Source organism: Manacus candei, unplaced genomic scaffold, assembly GCF_025592945.1.
Source record: "Manacus candei isolate 608988 ecotype Guabito, Panama unplaced genomic scaffold, ASM2559294v1 h1tg000005l, whole genome shotgun sequence".
Lineage (NCBI taxonomy): Eukaryota > Metazoa > Chordata > Aves > Passeriformes > Pipridae > Manacus > Manacus candei.
Window position 1 is genome coordinate 25,900,571 of NW_026138053.1, and position 22,050 is coordinate 25,922,620.

Here is a 22,050-nt window from a genome sequence, read left to right on the forward strand (position 1 = left end):
CCCCGAGGGGGTGTTGGAGTCCACCGGGAGTGCCCCCCTCTGGAACACGGAACCGTGGAATCACGGGATGGTTTGGGTTGGAAGGGACCTTGAAGACCACCTCGTTTCACCCCCTGCCCCGGGCAGGGACACCTCCCACTAGCCCAGGTTGCTCCAAGACCCGTCCAACCTGGCCTTGGACACTTCCAGGGATGGGGCAGCCACAGCTTCTCTGGGCAACCTGTGCCAGGGCCTCCCCACCCTCACAGGGGAGAATTTCTTCCTAATATCTAATCTAAACCTACTCTCTTTCAGTTTGAACTCATTCCCCCTTGTCCCGTCACTCAGGCCCTTGTAAACAGTCTCTCTCCATCTTTCCTATAAGTTCACTTCAGGCCCTGCAAGGCCGCAGTCAGGTCACCCCAAAGCTTCTCTCCTCCAGGCTGAACAATCTCAACTTTCTCAACCTTTCCTCCCAGCAGAGCTGCTCCATCCCTCTGCTCATCTTGGTGCCTCCCCTGGACTCTCTCCAGCAGCTCCATGTCCTTCCTGTGCTGTTCCCCAGGGCTGGAGCAGCTCTGCAGGGGGGTCTCACCTGAGGGGGGCAGAATCCCCCCTCCCCTGCTGTCCACACTGCTTTTGACAACGCCTCTCTCCCGCCTGTCTGACAGCATCCAGTGAGAACCCAAACGTGTCAAAATCCTCACCCACAAGTGAAGGACAATGGAAGCAACCCATAAATCACGGTGCACTTCAGAAAAAAATTACTTTCTTATGTTTGCCTTCGGATTTTGTACCCCAGTCTCACCAGGTGGTAGATTGTGTTTGCTTATCAACGTTGGTTTGGTATGGTTAAACAAATGATTACATAGCGAATATATGTCTATGTTTAATTAAATATCATCATTGCTTATGTTTAAATAAATATGTTTATACAATGAAAGCTTGTCTTGTTGGGGGTTTTCCCCCTCTCTTTTTTTTTGTCTTGTATGTGAAACAAATTACATTTAAATTAACCACAACATTCACACAGCTTGTCTGAGTTCTCCCCATTTCACGTGTGGATCAGCAAAACCTCAAGGAATGTCAGCCCACAGCCTTCAATAAAGGTTTATTTGTTATGTGGTCTTTTTTGCCCTGTGCTGGTATAACAAACCTGTCTCAAAGCTAGCAAGGCACGCAGACAAACGAGAAAAAAATCAGGACTGTTTGACCAGTCCACCACTTTGTTATCGTTACCATTTGTCTGCAGCTGCTGTAAATTAAATTATCTTCAGATTATTCTTATCACACCACAGGGTTTAGATGAACCACAAAAGCATGGGGAAAGAAAAAGAATTGGGGGGGAAGAGGAAAATGATTTTACTGAATATTAAAATCGAGGAATAATAAAAAAACCCGTCTCCCTGGCACTGTGCTCAGGTGCTGCACGCTGGTGTATAATGTGGGTAAAAAACAGGAGAAACTGAAAGTCATTATATTCACAACCAGAATTATGAATAAATTATCATCACTGGTTATTGTTATCAAAATGGAGAGTTTGTTCAGGAAGCCTAGGTAGGAAAAAAGGAATGTCAGGTACAGAGTGAGTGACAATATTTTAATAATGGCAAAAAGGAAAAGAACAGTGTCACAGCAAAGATCCATTAGCAACACACAAATGAAAAACATGAAGTGCATGCTGCTTTCATTTGAATAAAATCATCCAAAGTGTAGGAATTTGAAATAGCATGGCACCTGCTCTGAAAGAAATTTGGGAGGCTGCAGAGATGCCAATGGTCATTAAGTTAATGGCTCTTCAAAAGAGATGGAAGGAAAATCAAACTAATGAACTTGAATAAAATAAGTTCCAGTAAAGTCACCATTTGAATGGCAAACCCCACTGTAGAAAATTAAGGAAAAGCGCTCTCTGGAAAGTTTTCCATTTTCCAAAGAATCAACACTGTGAGAAATATCTCTAATTAAAATTTCAGAGACGGTCAAATAAAGTGAAACAAGGAACTTTATTTAACAGCGTACTGGGTGCATCAAACTTGTGACCCAGTTCAAGCACACCTGGATGGGAGGGACGAGCCCTTTTAAGACCCTTCAATTTAACATAGCCACTCCCTCGCTCCTCCCATGCCAGCCCTCGCTCTTTTCTTCCTTAAAAGGCGAGCTTTGCTTTCTGGTGCAGCCCATTGGTTGTCCTCATCCACCTGTCAGGTTGTTTCCCCGCCCAGGCCGCATGGTTCCCTGGCAGTGAGCCCAGGCTGCTCTCACCACCTTACATTCTTCCAGGCTCGCCTTCGCACTGTAACAGTAAGCAAACAGAACAGTAAGTGACAATAAGTAGCAGTAAGCAGGCAGAACTATAAGCAGAGCAACAGGCAACCCCAAGCAGAGCTGTGTGTAGCAGCAGGTAGGCAGCAGCAATAAGCAACTTCAAGCAGAACCACAAGCTGTCCACCAGTCCCCGACCACAAAATGGCTCCCCAGTCCTTCAAACAAAATGGCTCCCAAGTGCCCCAGCATGAGGCAGCCATGGAAACCCCTGCTTGTAATAAAACCGTCCTATTTATTTCCAACAAACATCAAGGCTGGAACTAGACCACTGCAGTGAGAAAGCAAGAAAGGAAGGGAAGAGTCTGTTTAAATTGAAATATTTCAATGGCTTGCCCCTTTTAAAAAAGCAAAAGCTAGGTTAAATTATTAAAATCAATGTAATAAACTAAGGGAATGATTCGAGCTAATTAAAAAGAAAACAGCATAAGGTCAATATAACCTAGAGAGAGAAAAGAAAAACAAATCACAAAACTTAATTGGGCCCCTATAAAGACATAAAACAAGTTACCTCCCTTTTACCTTGTACAAAATTTATAGTGAGGAGACTTCGTTTAGTTAACTAGATAATAACACCTTTCTTGAAAATTTATAACTTTGAAGAGATAACAAGCTAAGTCTAAGAAAACATCTGTTGAATGTCTGACTTAACAATACATATTGATGCTTGTATGTAGATACACTCTTGTCTAAGAAAAACATCTGTTGAATTCCTGACATAACAATGTGTAATGTTTATGCTTATGTATAATGAATATTCATGAAGTAGCTGAGAATAAATATAGAACAATGTCTGCTTTGGGTGTGACAGGCATTCAGAGTTGCTCAAACTCCCCCCTGATCACCCAGCGCTGAATTTGCTTTTATCATATAATAAATTCTAATTGGAAATTACCCGGCTTTGGGTCTCTATTTCTCACAATCAACAACACAAAGATTAACACACAATATAAGCTAAAACTGTCAAGAAGCCACGGAGAGTAAAAACAAAAAGCTTACGTGAAAGATTGTTGGGGAAGGACTTGCTCTCAGCTGGGCAAGGAAAGTGTTCCCAAGTCATTTGAGGAAAACCAAAGCCTCATGGTTTTTGCTTTGCTCTTCACCAAAATGTCAGCTGTAACCAGGTGGTTAACAAGGGAAGAGAATATACCCAACCCAAAACACAGCCCCACACCAGCTACTGTGAAGAGAATTAGCTCTACCCCAGCCAAACCCAGCACATGTTAACAACATGCAAACCAATGATCAAGGTAAACTAAGGAAAGAAACAATCTATTCAAGTAGGATGCTTACAAAAATAATCTGCAATTTTAGACAACACATTTAGAAAAATGGTTAAGTAATCTCCAAGCTATTAGCAATTCCTTTCAAGAACTCCGAAAAGACAGCTGAGGTTCCATGAGACCAGCAAAAAGGAAATAGTGTCTACCCTAAACGAGAAAAGGGTGGGAATCAGAGGCCAGTCACGTTTATTTTGTATCAGGCAAAATACTGGAAGAAATTATTTGTAAATTAATTGCAAGTTATTTGTAAGGCCTCAGACGATAAGTTGAATAATAATCAACCATAACATCAAAAAAAAAGCAAATTATGGAATCTTGACTGAAGCAAGGCTTCTGATGAAGCAAGGTCAAGAAGCTGGCTACACAACACTTAAGTGAAATGGTTACAAAATGGCGCTCAGAAATAGTGTCAAGTTTGCAGGGAGTCCTCCAGATGCTCACATCCCAAGTCCTGAACTGCTTCTGTGAGGCAATAGGCTAGGGAATATTTTTATCATATTTGTGGAGGATATCCTGTTCAGGCGGGAGCTGTAAGCATTTTGGAAGATGTAATTAGAATTGAACAAATCATGACAAGTTGGAACAAAGATCTGAACTAAACAGGATGTAATTCAATAAGGTGAGAAACTATTACATATAGCTGGGAATAATTGGCTGCAAAACTGTGAGCTGAAGACAAAGTGGCAAAGCAGCCACTTTACAGAAAATCTTGGTTCATAGCAGTTCACAAATAGAAAATTAGTCACCACAAAAAATGTGACTATGCTACTGAAACGTAGGAAAAGGCTGTAAAAGACAAGAGCGAAATAATTCTTCTGCTCCACTGAGCTCAGAAAAGGCTTTCATGAAGAACAGAGCTCAGTTTTGGGCACCTCCTGGAAGAACGCAAAGAACTACCAGGAGCCCGCACAACTTGACCTTGAGTCGTACTGGAGCGCAACTGAAGGGAATTCAGTTGGACATCTGAAAAATCTGAGACATATCCAAGCCTAGAAAAATAAGAGACTTTGTGTAAAGAGAACAGTCTGTATGTATACAAGAGAAGTGAATACTCATAACCAGCACATCTGTTTGAACCTGGAAATAACTTTTTGCAGCATAATGGACTCTCCAGCTAAAACATTTCATGAGAGTTGCTTTTTTTTTAGTGTACTTAATTCCTCATCTACTTCGTATCCTGAGGTGTGATAAAAGTCCTGAAGATGCTGTGGGGTCTGTGAGGGCTATAAGGGCTCTGAGGACTTTGAGAGCTGTAGAGGGTCATGGGGGCTGTGAGGTCTGTGAGGGCAATGGGGGCTTTGAGGTCTATAGGTTCTTTGAGGGCTCCAGGGTCTTTGCCGGCTGTGGTGGCTATAGGGGCTGTGAGGGCTACAGGGGCTCTGAGGCTTATGGGACTGTGAGTGCTCTTTGGTCTGTGAGCTCTGTGGGGGCTCTGATGGTTTGAGGTTTGTTACCACTACAGGGTGTGTGAGGGCCGTGGGGTCTGTGAGGCATATGGGGGATGTGAGCACTGTGGGGGTCATGAGGGCTATGGGGGCTTTAAGGGTTATGAAGGGCTACAGGGGCTGGGAGGGCTATAGGGAACGTGAGGGCTATGAGAACTATCAGGGCTAAGAGGGCTGTGAAGGCTATGGGGGCTGTAATGGCTATAGGGGCTGTGACGGGCTTTGAGAGCTATGGGGGCTATGGGGGCTGTGAGGTTTATGGGGTCTGTGAGGGCTATAGGAGCTGTGAGGGCTATAGGAGCTGTGAGGGCTATGGGGCTGTGGGGGTTGTGAGGACTGTGAGAGCTATGGGGGCTCTGAAGGCTATAATGGCTATAGGGACTCTAGGGTCTATGAGGGCTTTGGAGCCTGTGACTCTGTAGGGGCTGTGATGGATATGGGGGCTATGAGGCCCCTGAGGAGGTAGGAAGAAGGACAAAAACTTGATTCCATAATCATCCAAATTCAGGGAGGAATCTTCTCCATCCACTGTGGCAACCAGAAAGAAAGCACAAACATTCCAAAGCAATGCTTGTGGAAGATTCGTATACACACACTGCAAAACTATTGAGACAAAATATATACAAATATTAATCAAAGCCATCAAAATCTTATTCAAATTATCTAGTATCTTAACAATACTGATCAAGGTTCTTCACACTATGTAAACAAACTTAAGTTAGAGTAGATATCCATCCTTTTGAGATCTTTTTAGAAAAAATGTTTTTTTGTCAGATTTATTAGTATCCATGGGGGTCATCAGAGACATTTGAGTTCCTGTATCAATCAGAAAATTCAAAGGTTGTTTTCTTGGTCCTACTGGTAAGTAGAGATGGGGTCCATCCTACTTCAGCTCTTCTGTGGTAACCTGCAATTGGGAGGCTTCATTTGGGAAGCCCTACAAGGTATAGGGACTAAGCAAGGAAGTCTGTGTTTACATGGGAACATAAAGCCTTCCCTGTTGTCAGTGTATGTACACTATACTTCCTAGTGAATCTGTGACAGAACCCCTGACCCTCAAAGCAACCCCTTCTTCTGCAAGTTCTGCAGAATAAGAAAATTGGAAGTTGGGTGAGAAATTGTTTTCTGAGGAAAATATGCATCACTTGGCTGTTGGTAAGATCTGACACCTAAAAAGGCAGCTGAGCCGCAATGGGTGTGGTATTCAAGTTTAATAGAGCACTGATCTCTCTTGGGCTTCAGAGAAAAGATGAAAAACGAAGAGCAACCAAGCCATTCTTGTCTGATAATAGTAGATTACTGTAACAGATAACTTCCAAAAACCTGAGAAACGGTAATTTATTATGCTATGCTGCAGCTCAGTGTTTAATAATTGTAAAGAATTACAGGGACCTGACACAGATTTCAGGTGAGATTGGTGGATCCAACTCAATTTTCTTTTCACCTTTACTGCTGAGAAAGGTTAGCGATACCAAAAATCATCCCTCCCACCAAGGAGATAAATTATCTTTTCCTGTACTTTTACCTAAAATAATTCCCTGGATTGTAGAGGCGCAGGCCTCTTATGGAGATACTGGTTGTGTAAGCTGTGCCTGGGCCCATCTGCATTTTAATAATATATGTCCGTGTAAAATATACCAGATTTATCTCCTGCCAATAAACTTACATGGGTGGATACATCGGTTCGTGGGAGTTGCATTGGTCTTCTGAACAGTATTTCACAGGGACACAGTTTTGTTGTTTGGTGAGGTCTTTGCCAAGATTTATTAACATTTAACAGTAGCACATACAAGACGTGGTGATTTATTTGGCTGTGGCATAAAATCCTGGTGCAAACTTCAGCACTGCCTCCTCCTGAAGTGCTGACTGTGATTCGGGGCGACAGCCGCCCCTCACCTCCTTCCAGGCAGACCTGGATCTTACAGAAGCTTTGTATCTTTGTATCTCTCTGGTTTTGCTCTTTTAGCTGCTGATATCGAAAGGCAGACCGAGGGTCAGTTTTAGAACTTTAACATTGCATTCCCAGCATTCTCCTTTCAATTTGTGAGCTTGAGAAGTACAAGGCAAAGCCAGTTTGCCTCAGCCTCTGCCTCCCAACCCTTGTGAGTTGTAGCTGTTACACCTCGGAAATCAGTGAATGACCATGTTTGCCCTCTGCTGGTTTTCAATGTTTAACTCATCTCTGCAGGGTAGAAACAATTTTATCTTGTCTATTTAATATGCAAGTAAGTGCATACATGCCTATGTGCTTCCTGTGGAAGGAAATCCAAGGAGAAGATGGAGTTTTGTATGAAAATAGAGGACATTCCTTTTTTTTTTTTTTTTTTCAGAGCTCTGTGTGTTAATGGAAACAATGATAAGAAAAACTGCTGCCTGTGAGAGACAGTGATAAACTGCCACATAAACAACCTTCTGATATCAAATTGCTGAAGTCCAACTACAGTCGAGTTGTAAAGACTGAGGATTTCACAAGGAAGATGAATAACTTACTTTTTAGCTCTTATTTTTCATTCAGGTAGCACATGTCTGCCCAGCAGAGCCACCAGAACACCAGTGCCCCCAAAAGCATTGGGGACAATAAGACTGGAGATCCTGCGGCCTCATGTATGAGAACAAGAAAGTGCTTCTCAAAAGAGTTGGGGTTTGTGAACAGGCTACAACTTTTGCCCATATTGCAGCCTTCCATGTGCCTTAATGAGCACATAAAAAATACCCATTCATCTCTGAGAAACTGATGACACTCTTGCTAAAATTAAATGAATATAATATCTTAAAAATGTATACACAATGCAAGCTCCATCTGTGCCCACAGGATGTTCTGATCCTTTCACTGTTGTTTCTTAAGCAATTATATCAGTTGCTTATGTAGAAAAATAACACCAAAAATACTTAACCAGCGAAACCACAGACACTTATCTCTTCCTGTCTGGAAACGAGAGTCAATTCCACTATTAGTTATTATTTTTCATTCCACTTACTGATTCCCTTTAGTGATTTTCCTTTTTCTTCTTCTGTAAATGACACCTCCTTCACCTGCTGGAATCAAAGAAGAGTAGGCAGCGTCATATGACATGTCACATTACTGAAGCCTTCAAGCAATCTTGAAAGAATCTTTTATTAACAATGAAAGATATCAACTTCTTTTTACAAAACCGGTGTTCTTTTTAAGCAAGTTAAAAAATCAAATCAAAAGTTGAAATGTCAAATTCAAAAAAAAAATCTTTAAAGGTTAGGATTAATGATGTAATTCTTGGTGACAATTTACTAAAACCAGAAGAACATACACAACAAGAACCATTTGTAGTGTACATTTACAATTCAGAAATTTCAGTGTTTACTGCTGAAATTGAACTGCTGGAATGGTGTATTAACAGCTTTTTACCAGCACAGTAATGAGAGAGAGGAAACTGAGAATACTGTGCTGAGAAGAAATTCAAAAGTGGAGGAGGAAATTCTTATCAAAAAGGTAGGGGTTTGTGTGCATGAGAATGGGCCTGTCAGAGAAGACGTGATATGTAGAACCTGTTAAAAGAATAACAAAAGTTACCATACAGAATGATCTCCAAAAAATAACCTCAGCCCATCTAAACAAATTTGACATGTTCTCAGGGAAAATAATTTTTTTGTGAACTGTTTCTCAAGCATATACTGGAACTACATATATACAGAATATAGAATATATTATACATGTTACATATTAGATATATAATATAGATATATATTATAGTATATATTATATAAATATATATTATAAATGAGATTTTTTTTCCAAGTCTCTTCTGAAATCCCACTATGAGATGAGGTATCAAACATGTCTCTCTGCAATAACGTGAACAACATACTTTTTAAAAACTGCTAGAACTGAGATCTGAATAAGCAGCTACTTGAGATCCACACTAACATAAAACCACCTAAACTTGCTTTATGCAGATATTCATAACATCAGGAGTAGCTAAGGTTGGTCCTTGATTTTCCTGTGGGAACTGACAGTCCTATTTGCTGAAAGGTGCACTAGGGAAGTCTTGTATCAGGCGTTCTCAAACAAGACAGTACAAAACTTGGAGTCTTTATGGGGGATACTAAGCAAGGGTAACTCCAGGAAATCATCAGCATGTTTTCCTTTACTGCAGAAATGGGATGTGACTGTCTTACAGAGATGTAAGACAGTCCTACTTTTTTCTTGTAGTAAGAGTGCTTTCCCTGGGAAATTCAATTGGAAAAATTACTCCGCCCGCAGTTTACTCATAATGCATTTACTGTGACTTGCATGAGTGTGGAGGAACACAAGGTCTAGTGGCTGGAACAGGAGACCAGACCGTGGGTTTATTCCTCATCTTGCCACTGCTTGCTTTGTGAACCTGAGAAGTTTCTTAACCTTTACAGTTCAGCTTCCCCTGCAAAGTGAGAGTAAGGCTGTGGTTTTACATGCAGCTAAACAAAGGTATTGCTGGAGAGAAACTGTGCTAGCTGTATCGCCCTCTCTTGTCTCTTATTTCCCTCAGTTTTACTGTACACAAGGAAATCTGCCAGAAAGGAACAAAAATTACATTGCTAATTTAGGCAGTTTGAGGTTTTATGCACATACACACACACTGAAATTCTTATAAAACATAATTGTCTGAATAGTTTAGCATCTCAACTCATCTATTACCTTCCTAAGCTCAATAAAAGGCTGTTGTAAAATGTGATGCAGCAGTGTTATGAAGGAAAAGAACTAGTTTCAATCTAAGTACCGCTGGAAGAAGGAAAGGAAATAAAGGATTGTAGTTGCGCTTTTCTGTTAAGACAGAATAAATAGAAAAGGAAATAAATCAAGGAAGTGCAAGATAAAGAGGTGGCAGCATATGGCACTTGGCTGCTGCCTCCGCCTGGGGGTGATTCAGAAGCCAAGCAGATGGTGATTTCAGCAGAGGGCACCAGAACAACAGGGATGTGCTGTGGTACTGTGCCTGTGCCTTGCTCTGCCTGGTGGGTCTGTCTACACACCTGCTATGCTGCAAATTCTTGTACTTTATATTGCTTCCAAATTTTTGTCACACAGAGAGAGATGTATTAAATGACAGTGGAAGCTCTGTGATTGAAGCTAAGCAGGAATTACATGTAAGCAAAAGGGCAGTAAGTAGCAGAATGAGAATCTGGGGCATATACCCCTGAGCCAGCATTCTGCATCCCTAAGCACCAGCGGGAGAAGGAGGAGGAGATGGGACAGTTAAGTAAGTGAAACTTCTAATGAGAAATCATTGAGGTTTCTTATTACCTCCCTTATAATTTCTTCTTTTTCCACAGCAGCTGCAACCAGAGGGTATATTTACATAGATCTTTTGCATTCCGAGTAGCCTGAAAATACAAACATTAATAACTGCACGGAGAGTTTGCAAATTTATTATGTACAGCATCAAAGAACTGTAAAAAGTTTTCAATGAGATGTTTGGCAGGTTTGCAAATTGAATGTTTGGGAGAGAAGCAGTCATGGAGGAACTCTGATTTTACATATATGCACTTTACATTCCTGTAGATCCTTCAGGATTCTCTTGCACAAAGGAGATCTAAATCTTGCCTCTTATGGTGGAGACACTGAATATGTCCTTCCACAGAGGAAGGCTCTACTTTGCTACCATCCTCTTGTTTTCAAATAAGCACATATAACAACCTCTAATAGTTGCATCTGCATCCCATGGGCTTGGATGATATTCAGCATACTCTTTAATAAATACTGGAATTTTTTGAAATGATTACGTTGGACATATATGGTCTTCTGCTTTTGTCAGTGGAATTTTATAAAAGTGCAGGAATTTAGGTTTTGTTAACGAGATGGTCAAGCACATACAAGTGCTAAAGATTTTCTTTTTTGTTATCTGTGGTTTACATGCTTGGTAGTTTACATTCACACATCTTGGCTGTGTGAATTAACAAGGGCATTTTTTACATACTTGCAGCCACTTGGAAAAATACGTCATCCTTGTCTTTCATTCTGATATCACAGGTTTCAAAATGAGAATTTTTCCATTATTATCAGCTTTACTGCTCACGTTGGTAACTAAAACAGCAAAGTGAAACACTGCCAACACATTTTTAAAATATGTATTTTTTTATAAAGACAGCTATTCTGGTAGCACAGTTCTATATCAGTTTTATATGAAAGAGCAGTATAAAAATTGAATGGTGAGATGACACCATTCGACAGTTACACTGGTATTTTACCTATTTCTCTCGGTCATACCGGCTAAAATGAGGAGTCATTTTTAAGGCATAATCTGAAGAACATTACTAGAGTGGCCACAAATGTCAAATCCTAGAACCATGCCTACACATTATCCCCTCTTGGATGGAAAAACAAAAGAAAAAAAGGAATTTAAAATTTAGACTATATGTGGTAGAATCAAACTAACTCCTGTGGGTTTTTAAGCATGTCATGCAGGAAGAAATGCTGTGTAACTGGGGAAAGCGGACATTAAAACTAATCTAGATACCTCATGGGAGCAGCTCCCAAGGAGAGAACAAGCTCACCTACAAATTTCTGAACTTTTAGAAAACAGAATAAAGAAAAGGCATTAGAAGCATTAGAAAAGTATGACTGATGGAGGTGTAAAATGGGTTTGAGAATTAAAGGTGCAGTGTTACATAATAAGAACCATAGGCCATTTCAGGTCCCACTTCTTTAAATTTCAACAGCTGCAGTACCCTATGTTGTAATACTGCAAATTATTGTTAGCGTGTTACTGGTGATGGAATTAAATGCTGAGGGAAAACATAAACTACCTGAAAACTAAAAGCTTTCCACAATACAGGAACAATACACAGGAACCAAGTATAGAAAGTGGCAGAAGTCTCCAGACTGGATTATTAAAACCCAGACTGAACAGAACACCAGAACACCACCTGCTAGAAACTAGGAAGTATCAGGATGTCCTCAGGCCTTAACCATTTCTAGTTTCTGTGACTTTAAACCAAGGTTTAAAGAACACTGGCCATTTTAGCTCCTACTGCCATCTTCTGCTTCTGCTCACAACACTGATAACTCCAGCAAGGGTCACATTTCTGTGTAACATTTAGGAGAGGCGTCTGCAAAGGATGGCTATTGCTGGTTGGAAATTTTCTGTGGTATAGAATTTCAGACTGGTTTGGGTTGGTAAAGGTTATCTCATTCCACCCCCTGCCATGGCCAGGGACACCTTCCACTAGCCCAGGTTGCTCCAAGCCCCGTCCAACCTGGCCTTGGACACTTCCAGGGATCCAGGGGCAGCCACAGCTTCTCTGGGCAACCTGTGCCAGGGCCTCCCCACCCACACAGGGAGGAATTTCTTCCTAATATCCCATCTAACCCTGCCCTCTGGCAGGTATGTAGAGTTTTAAATTAGAGTAATGGGGTGAAGAGAGTACTTAAATTGATCTAGAATAACGTGCAAAGATCCTGTTTAATAGGTCATTTCCAAGAGAGAGGACTGATTAGATAAGCATATAATGATTCAGATTTGAATTTTATTTTTTAAATTTTTAAAAATTACACTGCAGTTTGCCAGTTGGTTATATGAAAGACGTTGCTTCAGGACAAAGACTCTTACATTATTTATACAGCCATTAAGAACAAGTAGTATGAAGGTTTCATTGAGGCATTGCAGAAAGTATTACAATGCCAATATAATGATAAAAATATAATAATGTACTAATGTGTGATCATCTCCAACTTACAAATCTGGGTAAGTATAATATTCTTGATTAAACTGTTCATTCAGCTACTTAATTTTGTGACAACGGTACTAAGGATTCTGATGTTTACATTGCTTCTTTTAGATTTCTCTTGGTGGATTTTTAAATTTTTCCTGTTAATCTTTTTGAAGCAACAATAAAATAGTCATAATGCTTAAGACTGACATTTCCACTAGACCAGGTTGCTCTAAGTCCCATCCAACTTGGCCTTGAACACTTCCAATTTACACTTCTTTGTAACTCACACTAAGGCTCTTGCTAAGTTAAAGGTGGTATTTGTAAATATGTTACCTTCTGGTGGTAAGAAAATATGGTAAGAAAAGCCAGCTTTCAGAAATTAATAGCTGTTCTTAATAATGTTATTTAGGCTTGATAAGCACTAGGCTTGTTTTGGTGGACAAACCTAAATAATAGAGATGATTTCTACAGTAAAATGGATAGTTACTACCATAACATTTCTTGTAAAATTAACATGAAAATCTGTCTGTGGTCAGTGCAAGAGTCAGAAGTAGGAGCTGAAGAGTAACCTCCCCCTAGTTTTTCCTTGTGTGTAGGAGTTTAGCTCTGTGATTTATTTCTATGTTCTATGTGGATGTCATGACCCAGCTTCCTTTTGCACGTTGCTGTCTTGGGTCTCTGGCTCTGGGCCTGGATACTTCTGACCTGACGTTGCTCTGTTTAAATTGTATTTTGAGCTCATGCGACGCTGCAGTTCGGATATTGAACTGATAATACACTGTGTGCTCCTCACGGTGTTACAAACTGAAAATAGAAATGCAGTGATTCCATACCCAACATCCCACACAGTGGCCTCACACCAGGATTGATCCCACAGATCTGGGCACAGACATGACAAAACACCTGGGCAGTAAGACGGGGACACTGAACACTATTTTTGGTCTTTAATTTGAAAACACATGTGGATAAATTCCTTAGTATTTTACACCATATTCACATTCTTGTAAATGGGCATCAGGTCGATGCTACCTTCAAATAACCTGATGGCAAATAATTAGCTCTCGTAACATTTTAAAACTATCAGTCGGTACGTGCTAAGTAAATGCTACAAGTCATTATGAGGCATTTTATAAGGATTTAAAATTTCTTCAGTATTTCAACTATTTCTGATACTGCCATACCGGAAGGCTTGGTGGGTCCCCAAACACCTTACCTGTGGTGTTGTTAAAGCTGAGGATGATTTCAGTGGGTCCTGCAGCAAATAAAGCTACGGGGGACCTTCTCCAGCAGCGAGTCCAGCTCTGCTCCTTCCCCTGGGGCTGGTGGGCAGAGCGGCGAGGGCTTTGCCCTGAACGGCCACCTAAGCGGGAACAGCTTAATTTGTGTTATTTTCCCTTTAAGTTAGAAAATTACCCAGCCCCAAGCTCTTAGGTGTGTTGGCGTGAGGCAGTCGCAGCGGGGAAGATGAGGGGAACCGCAGCGCTCGCCAACACAGGAGCATCCTGAGGGAGAGAAAATGGCGGGCGGGGGCCCTCGGGAGGCTCCCAACACACAGAGCACTCCTCAGGCGGCACTCGGCGTGTGAAGAGCCGCGACCTCCACCCCGATGCCCGTCTGAGCCCGCTAGCAATGAGAAGATGAGGTGACAGAGCGAAAACCACCCCAAAATGGCGCGAGAGGGCAACGGGGAGGTATACCGGCCCTCACAGACCGCCAGACGCCCTCTCGGCCTTGGGTGACAGTTCCCCCGCCCAGCCCTGCCCTGCCCAGCCCAGCCCTCACGACGCTCCAGCCCGTGACTCGGCTGTTTCTCCCTGCCCCGCCCCGGCTGCTCGGGGGAGGAGGGCGCAGGAAGGGGAGGGCAATGCGGGGAGGGAGGGAAGGAGGGAAGGAGGGAGGCGGTGAGGGGAGCAGCCGACGCACAAGATGGCCGCTGCTGGAGCGGCGGCGGCGGGGCGGCGGCGGGCGATGGCGGCGCTGCCCCGGGGCCCGCGGGTACTGCCGGAGGAGCAGCAGGGCGCTGTTTCAGCCCTCGTGTGCCGGAGCTGAGGGGGCCGGTGGGCGCTGCGGGGAGCCCGGCCCGTGTGGTGAGTGCGCCGGCTCCGCCGCGGGGTGCAGGGAACAATGGGGCGGGAGGGCTCTGCCCGCCTTGCCGGGGAAGGAGGCGGAGGGGCGGGCGCTCGGACGAGCTGATCTCCAGAGGTGCCTCACAACGCTGACAGTTCCGTGGTTCTGTGCCTCGCCGGCCCTCAGGCTCCTTCCGGGCTCGATTTCCGAGCGCCCCGGGCAGGCGGGGAGGGACCGCAGGTCTCTGTGTCCGGCGCAGGGAAGGCGGAGGGCGGCTGGGTCCGGGCTGGGGGTGGGGAGAGGCGGCATCGCCTCAGGCTGCGGCGGCCGAGGGACAGGCGGCTTTTGTGTGTGCCCTGCGACTGCTGTTGTTTTTCTGCGTGCCTAGAAAGATAAGAAAACTCATCCCCGTGTCGTGTTGAACCACAGCGATGCGGGAATTAATACTCCCCGTTCTCGGGACATCCCCCCTCCCCTGGCCGTGGCTCTTTTGTCTGTGGCGCTTGAGGGAAGAGCTAGGTGGCCTAGGCTTCCTCTGCGTGGGGACAAACCGTGGTGAAACCGCACAGGAACTCCCCTGACTTTCACTAATTTTTCCACCCTGGTGTTGTTTTGGCCATTGGATTCCGGGGCGAGGGTAGGTAAGGTTTCATACCGGGAGCGTGGTGGTGGTGTAGCTGCATTTTAATGTGCTTTAGTGGTTGGGAATGTCCTGGTGTCAGGTTTTGTCCTCAAAAGCCATTTTGAGGCCTGTGCTGTTTTAGAACAGGGAACTGATGCCGGGGTTTTTTCCTCCTAGGAACTCGGAATGTTGAATTTTCCTCCACATGCCTTTTCCCTCAGAGTAGCTATTTTATTTTATTAATTTCAGTCAAGTGTGAATGACAAATCGCCTGTCCCTCTGCTGGTAGCTACTGTTTTCTGGATGTTTTTGCCGTATTGAAAAATGGCTGAAGTGGGTAAAAAAAATTGAAAAATTTACAGAAATTATTAAAAAGTTCAAAGTAACCTGGGCTGTGGCTGAGCTGCTTTAATCATTGTAACTGGTTTAGCAATGCTGTTGTCTAATGACTCTGCTGGAAGAGAAATGCAATTGTTAACTTTACCATTTATATTTTATTCACATCATATAGCCACAGAGGTGTTAGATAACACAGCAGTACTATGAAGCAGAAATTAATGTGATCCTAAATGTACCTTTTTTTACCCTATTCAGCCTTATAAGGACATGGAGGGCATTAATTTTATCAGCTATAAATGTCTGTATTGCTGTGTTGGAAGTCAGTGGAACTAATAAGAGACTTCATAGCTGCATAAATAACCCACATTCCAGGTGCAGTGTGTACCTTATTGACAGTTTCTAAGCTTTACCCGGAGCACCATGGCTTTCTTCAGTGCATTAACACTCAGTGCTGATATGAAATTATGGTTTCCACTAACATAAATAGAAGCAGACGTTATCAGGCACCTTTTCTTTTCCCAGCGATAGCTTATGGCTTTGCCTTCCTGTCCCAGAAAAGGGTCTGTCAAAGCAGACAGCTTGACAGGCTGCTTGGAGGGAAATTTAGAAACACAGTTACCATCAGTACAGTCTGTTTTGACAACCAGAAACTTGAGTGGTGAGCTTGTCAATCACCTGTGAGCAGCAGGAACCTTGATGGAGATGAGTGGGAAGTTACTTGTGTGGTTTCTGGTGGTTTGTTTGTTTTTGTGGGTTTTTTATCAGCTCTGTATCCAGACTAGCTTAGTTCAAAGCAAAATATTTTATAAATTTACAATGAGATGATTGTACGCAGATAATTTAAAAAACCGGTGTTCCAGTGAACAGATGAATGTATGAATCTGGAAATTGTAGACATCAATAAGGCAAGGTTTAATTTAGGGGCATCTTGACACTTGTGTATTATTATATAAAAATGTTACTGCTAAAGCAGATGAACAGAACAGGATTGCTTTTGGAAACTTCTGCTGTGATGCCAGTGATTCACCAGCAGTCTGGGTGGAAGCCATTATCAATCTTGTTGAATTAAGCATCACAGAAGCTGAGATTCAATGAGAGTGTTTGTTAAAATAATGACTTAATTTTTTACGTAAAAAACAGCATTTTGTACAAACTTACAAAAATGCTGGTTTGTAGGTTGTGGGTGATGCTGATGGTGGTTACCTGTGATAATGATGACAAAGACTAACATCCCATTTAATTAGAGTCTATATCTCATAACTAACCAGTACTGTAAAAGGGTATTTGATGGTACTGAGGGAATTGACCTTTCCCAGTCTGGAATATGTAATGATAGGAATGAAAATTAATGTTTTTATTTTATTTCGTCACCAAGAATTATAGTTTACATGCTGGATACCTGGGAAAAAATGTTTCATCCATTTGAAAGAACTTGCGTAATCGTAGCTTTCAAACAATATAAAGTGTGAAGCTGGACTAGAAGGAAAGAACTCACCTGCATTTATTCTCCCAAACTTCCCAAGCATCTCGAAATAGTGATGCAGCAGCCACTATGAGGCATCTTTAAGTAGGTGACCTTTATAAAACTTTTTAATTTTTTGCAGAGCCTGCTCATTGTTTAAAATTCTCTTCCCCACTGAATCATTTTGCAGATGAAAATCTGTGTGGTTTTTTGGTGGTTCTTCCCACACCCAGTAAATCAGGTGGTTGTGTGCTGGACCATCCTAAGTATTACTGGCTGTTAGGCCAGGAAAAACAATGTGTCTCAAAGTACATGAGAGATAAGCCATAGGGGAATTTGTAATTTGAAGTTAATGCCCTGAACTGCACTTGGTAACGAATATGAAACCATTCTCACACAGAAATAAAGATATAATATGGCCCTGTTGTGAAAGATCATTGTATAAACATGCTACACCAGCCGAAATTTCAGCGTGACCTTCAGGATTCCATGTAGGCTCTGTTACAGTAACGCAGCCTGAAGTCGAGGGACTGTGATAACTGAGAAGGAAAACCACAGATGTTTACTTACGTTATGTTACTTTCCTTTCGGCACAGAGATTCCACGGTGAACAGTGAATTAGGTGCAGTTCCCATCACTGAGTGTTACCACTTGTTTTTCTCAAGAAGCATCTCTCGATGGTTATCGTTTGCATCAGTTTCATTTTCTTGGTTCATAGTAAAAGTTGAACTGGTATTGGATTTCCAAGGACCAGCTGATTTCTGAGGAGATTTTTTTTAGTTGTGGAAATGCGTTAGCAGGCAAGAAAGTGAGAAAGTCTTGTCAGCTTCTTGTAAATAGATTTTCTGGTATAAAAATAATTTCTGGTTAGAGGGCTTGAGGAAATAGCTTTCCTGTTACTGCGTGGTAGCAACAGGTTGTGTTGCTATCAGCTGGAGAAGGATGGCAGTTTTGTGATAGAAATACCAAGATTTCTAAATCATTTGCTGTAAATGTGTGTGGTCAGAGGCAGCACCAGTTGTGCGCTGCTCTGTGTTGGAATGTCTAGAGAGGTGTGTTTCATGCAAGTGTGATGTGTGTCCCCCACCTCCCATTAAGTTTTCTTCCTAATGCAGTGAGAGGGAAGGCAGCTGCACGTGGTCTAAGGAAAATTTCAACAAGTAGAGATGGCTTATTGTATATGTCAGGGAACACACACACACACACAGACCTGGACATCCAATGCAGACTTTTACATGAAAAGTTATGCCCTGCATGCTGGGTTGTGTTTTTTTCCCCCAGAAAGTAAAGTATCTCGGGAAGCCTAAGAACCACGTGTAGAAAAAAAAGGTCTCTTTGTGACTTGATTGTTCAAAATAGGTAAGGACACACAATGTTAGCTGCATTGTTAAAATGAAGAATTGTTAGGAACATGGAGATAGATCTTCATATGAGAAATAATGAGGAGGGGAGGGGAGGCAAGGCACAAATGATTGTTTTTCTTCTTCCGCTACATAGGAAATGGAGGATATGCAGTTAAACTGAAAAGTAGGGGAAGGCTGGCTGAAGGAACCTATCTTTCATTTGCCTCACATAGTTTGTGACAGAGTTGCCATGTAATTTGATACAAAGAATCAAATTTCTTTGAGAAGAGAGTATTTGTGTCAGGGAATACTGTGGTGAGCCTGGAGTTCAGTGTCACAGAAGATGGAGGCTTTATTGACAATTATGTCTTCCAGCCATAAAGTCACTGAAACCACCATAAGGACACATTGTTCTTGCTGTATAGGCCCCTCTCACTACTGATTTCTTGCAAATCCACTTCTTTAAAGCATTATTTCTCAGTTGCACAAATATTTGGCACTTGAGTATGTGTTATGTTAATCTGAGACAGGACTGTACTTCAGCTACGGGACAACTGAAGAAACAAAGCCTGTGGTGTGCCTGAGTGACTACAATGTGCTATTCTGGGAAAATCTAGATCTTGCAGGTGGTTCCTGATTTCTTTCAGTTTGTTTCTTGTTTTAACAAGGACAGTCAGGCAGGTCTCACCCCTCTACTATCCTAGTTTAATAAATATTTTTTAAATTATCTAATTAACTACTCTTTAAAAGCAGGCTGTTAAATTAAAATCCGGGCATTCCAGACGTCATTATTTTTCAGGATGCTCCTGTGTTGATCAGACCCTGTGAGTATAAGCCTTGAAGGTTGAGGTATGGTTGGTTTTAAACCTGTTCTTGATAATAAAATGCTGCTTGATCAGCTGATGGAGCAGGAGTGCTTGTGACCTGATTCTAAATGTCTTCTCAGCACTTCCTCCTGAACTCTTTTTGAGCAATCACTTCAGTTCAAACAGGGGGGGAAATGAAGGGTGTTCAATTACAACTTTTAACTTCCCTACTGTTTTCAAAGGAGAATCTTGTCTCTTTGTTGTGCATTGGAGGTCTTCAGGGACCTGCAGCTAATTATTTTTGATAAATTGTGGCAGGCAATATTGGACCCCAACTCAACTATCTCTTGGCAAAAGGAGTGAGGTTCAGGGAAGGCATTGCAAAATGAATCAATTGAAATTCATGCCAAGGGGGACGGTTTTAATTACCTACTTATTAATAAACCAGCTTCTGTGGAACACTCTCAGTGTTCAGCAGCATTTAACTTTCTCTGTGCTTTGTTTTTAGAGTAAACATTATTCATACTGACTTAGCACTCTTCACTTCTTGTAGCAATTGTGCTTGAATCAGTAACTCCTCCATGTCTTACTACAGTGACTGTAATGTAAATGCCCTTCAAAAGTGAATGAAATAAAACTCTTATTGTTGACTTACTTTTCCTGTAAGTCACATTCTTTCAGCTTGTTCTATCCCCACCTCCATTCCTTTCGTTACCACTTTAGAATGGAAGTCCTTCAGGTACTATTTGATGTTAGAACTGTACAAACAATGAAAGTGGTAGGACTTCCTTATCCCGTGTTTGTATCTGATGAATCTGGTACTCACAGTACGGCAAGACTAAAGTCTTTTGTCCTTTGGGGTTTAGGGCAGTTATGCAGGACTAATGATAATAAAATCTCGCCTTTCTGTTCTCTGGGAGGCTCAGCAGAAAATGTTCTCCTGTCTTTACAAGGGAACATTGTTAATGAAATCTTGAAAAATCTGCTCATGCTTGTGAGTCCAGTGAAGTAGTCACTCATCTCTGTTGGTGATGTTTCACAATTTAAAATTCCTGTTTCACTTTACAAAAACCAGGCCTGCATTTTGTGCCACAGTGAAGTGTTTGGAGTGGTTTGAGGAGATAGGAAACAGCAAGGTGTTGTCCTGCTTCACATAGGAGGTATGGAAAAAAGAGTAGGAATTGTGGAGCAAGTCTCAGCCTCCACCTCTATAAATGAAACATCTTCAGTTATATATGGTGTGAAGTATTTCTTCAGCTCTTCTAGAGCAATGAAGTCTGTTTTACAAGGCATTTGGGCAGTGGGTTCTAGACATGTCAGAGGGGCTTCGTATGGAATGACAAAGTACCCTAATGTAAACAATAGAACTAATTAACCAAATTTGAAAGATCTTGATGAATAGTTGTTTACTATCATACTGGAATTGTCATTGGTCACCTGCATTGTTATTAATTATTGTGTGGGTAGCCATTAATATCCAGCAATTTTTGGAAGCTGGAAGATGAGCAGCTCTTATTTAGCAGCTCCAAAGGACAGTAATTCTTGGCCTTACTTGCTTTGTAAAGGGAACGTGGATTTTAGTTCAAAAATAGATCAGAACAGGGCAAAGTGTCTCACAAATTACTAAAGCAAGTACAAAGAAAACACCACTCTGCCATGTGTCTTTCCAGACTTGAAATTATTTTTCTGTAAGGAATCTTTATATCTTTGCTTGCTAAAATGCATCCTTGTAGGATGTTTTTTCCTGGATATGCGGGTGTCTTTACCTCTCCTGTTCTCTTTAAGGATCTTTCATTCTCTGGTATTCCCTATTTTTCTTTTAATTGTTTTTTAATTTACCTTTCTTCTGATATGAGCCATTATTCAATCCAGCCAGCTAATGCAGGTAACAGAGATGCCTTATTGCCCCTTAACTTCATTGCTTTATAATTCAGACTTGCAGGATGGATTGGATGGATTGTTTGGATCGTGGAGCAATAGTGGGACTCTTTGTTCTTGGACTTTGCTGGGGACTACTGAAATGTCACTGCTTCCTCTGGGAAGAGTGGTGAGAGGTTAGGGAGCATTGTTCATGGCACCCTTCCTTGTGGCCACTTTGACTGGTGCTGTAAATTTGACAGAAGAAAGATGAAATAAGCTAAACCGGCCTCCTGAAACAGACTGGGTTAGTTAAACCAGAGGCTGCGACTCAGGCTGTCCTTCCTGTTTATGAGTCATTCTCCCATTTAATTGCTTGAAAAGGCCTCCTGTGGAATTAATTAGAAGAGACATCTGAGTGCTGCAAAAAACTTTAGTTAAAATGGTGAGTTTTAATTTTAGTCTCCTTTTTTTTGACCAAGCCCTAAGGATGGAAGCCTGGACACTGTAACTTCTTTGTGAGTGATTCTTACCGGTGGGGAAAAAAACCCATTATTCAGGAAAGTGAGAATTAGTTAAACTTTGGTTGTTTGGGGTAGACCAGACTATTTAAAAGAGTAAGTGTTTTGTTGCCTTTTCCTGAATTGAAGATGTCTTTACTTCATGATTCCTCTGGTTTTCTCTTCTGAACCATTTTAAGGATATATTTGTTTTAAGAAGCTTCAGGGAGACAAATAACTTGTTTTGCATGGATAATTGTGATTTAGTGCACAGAAAAGGTGCTCAAAGTAAGGGTTGACTGTGTTTGGAAACCCTTTGAAACATCCCATATCTGCTTTTTTTGGTAAGAGGCTGCCTAT

At 41.9% G+C, this 22,050-nt stretch overlaps 1 protein-coding gene and 1 long non-coding RNA gene across 17 annotated transcripts in view; one reads left to right on the top strand and one right to left on the bottom strand.

Moving 5' to 3' along the window:
- Positions 1–1,615: 1,615 nt before the first annotated feature.
- LOC127474226 (uncharacterized) lies at positions 1,616–14,291 on the bottom strand. 8 transcript variants are annotated; one of them, XR_007905765.1, is made up of 6 exons: positions 13,908–14,291; positions 10,287–10,366; positions 9,256–9,423; positions 8,008–8,065; positions 2,354–7,281; positions 1,616–2,272 (listed from the first exon to the last, which is right to left on the bottom strand). It is a non-coding gene; the product is annotated as an uncharacterized LOC127474226 (long non-coding RNA). The 8 variants fall into 8 exon arrangements; XR_007905768.1 differs by having other exon boundaries at positions 1,617–2,272; positions 3,301–7,281; XR_007905764.1 differs by having other exon boundaries at positions 1,617–6,998; positions 8,008–8,062.
- A 352-nt stretch (positions 14,292–14,643) lies between these two features.
- RC3H1 (ring finger and CCCH-type domains 1) overlaps positions 14,644–22,050 on the top strand; it is a 60,284-nt gene continuing 52,877 nt past the window's right edge. For all 9 annotated transcript variants that reach the window (XM_051793783.1, XM_051793802.1, XM_051793831.1 and 6 more), the window contains exon 1: positions 14,644–14,781. The gene's annotated coding sequence lies outside the window, so the exon portion shown is untranslated. The remainder of the gene's footprint in view (positions 14,782–22,050) is intronic.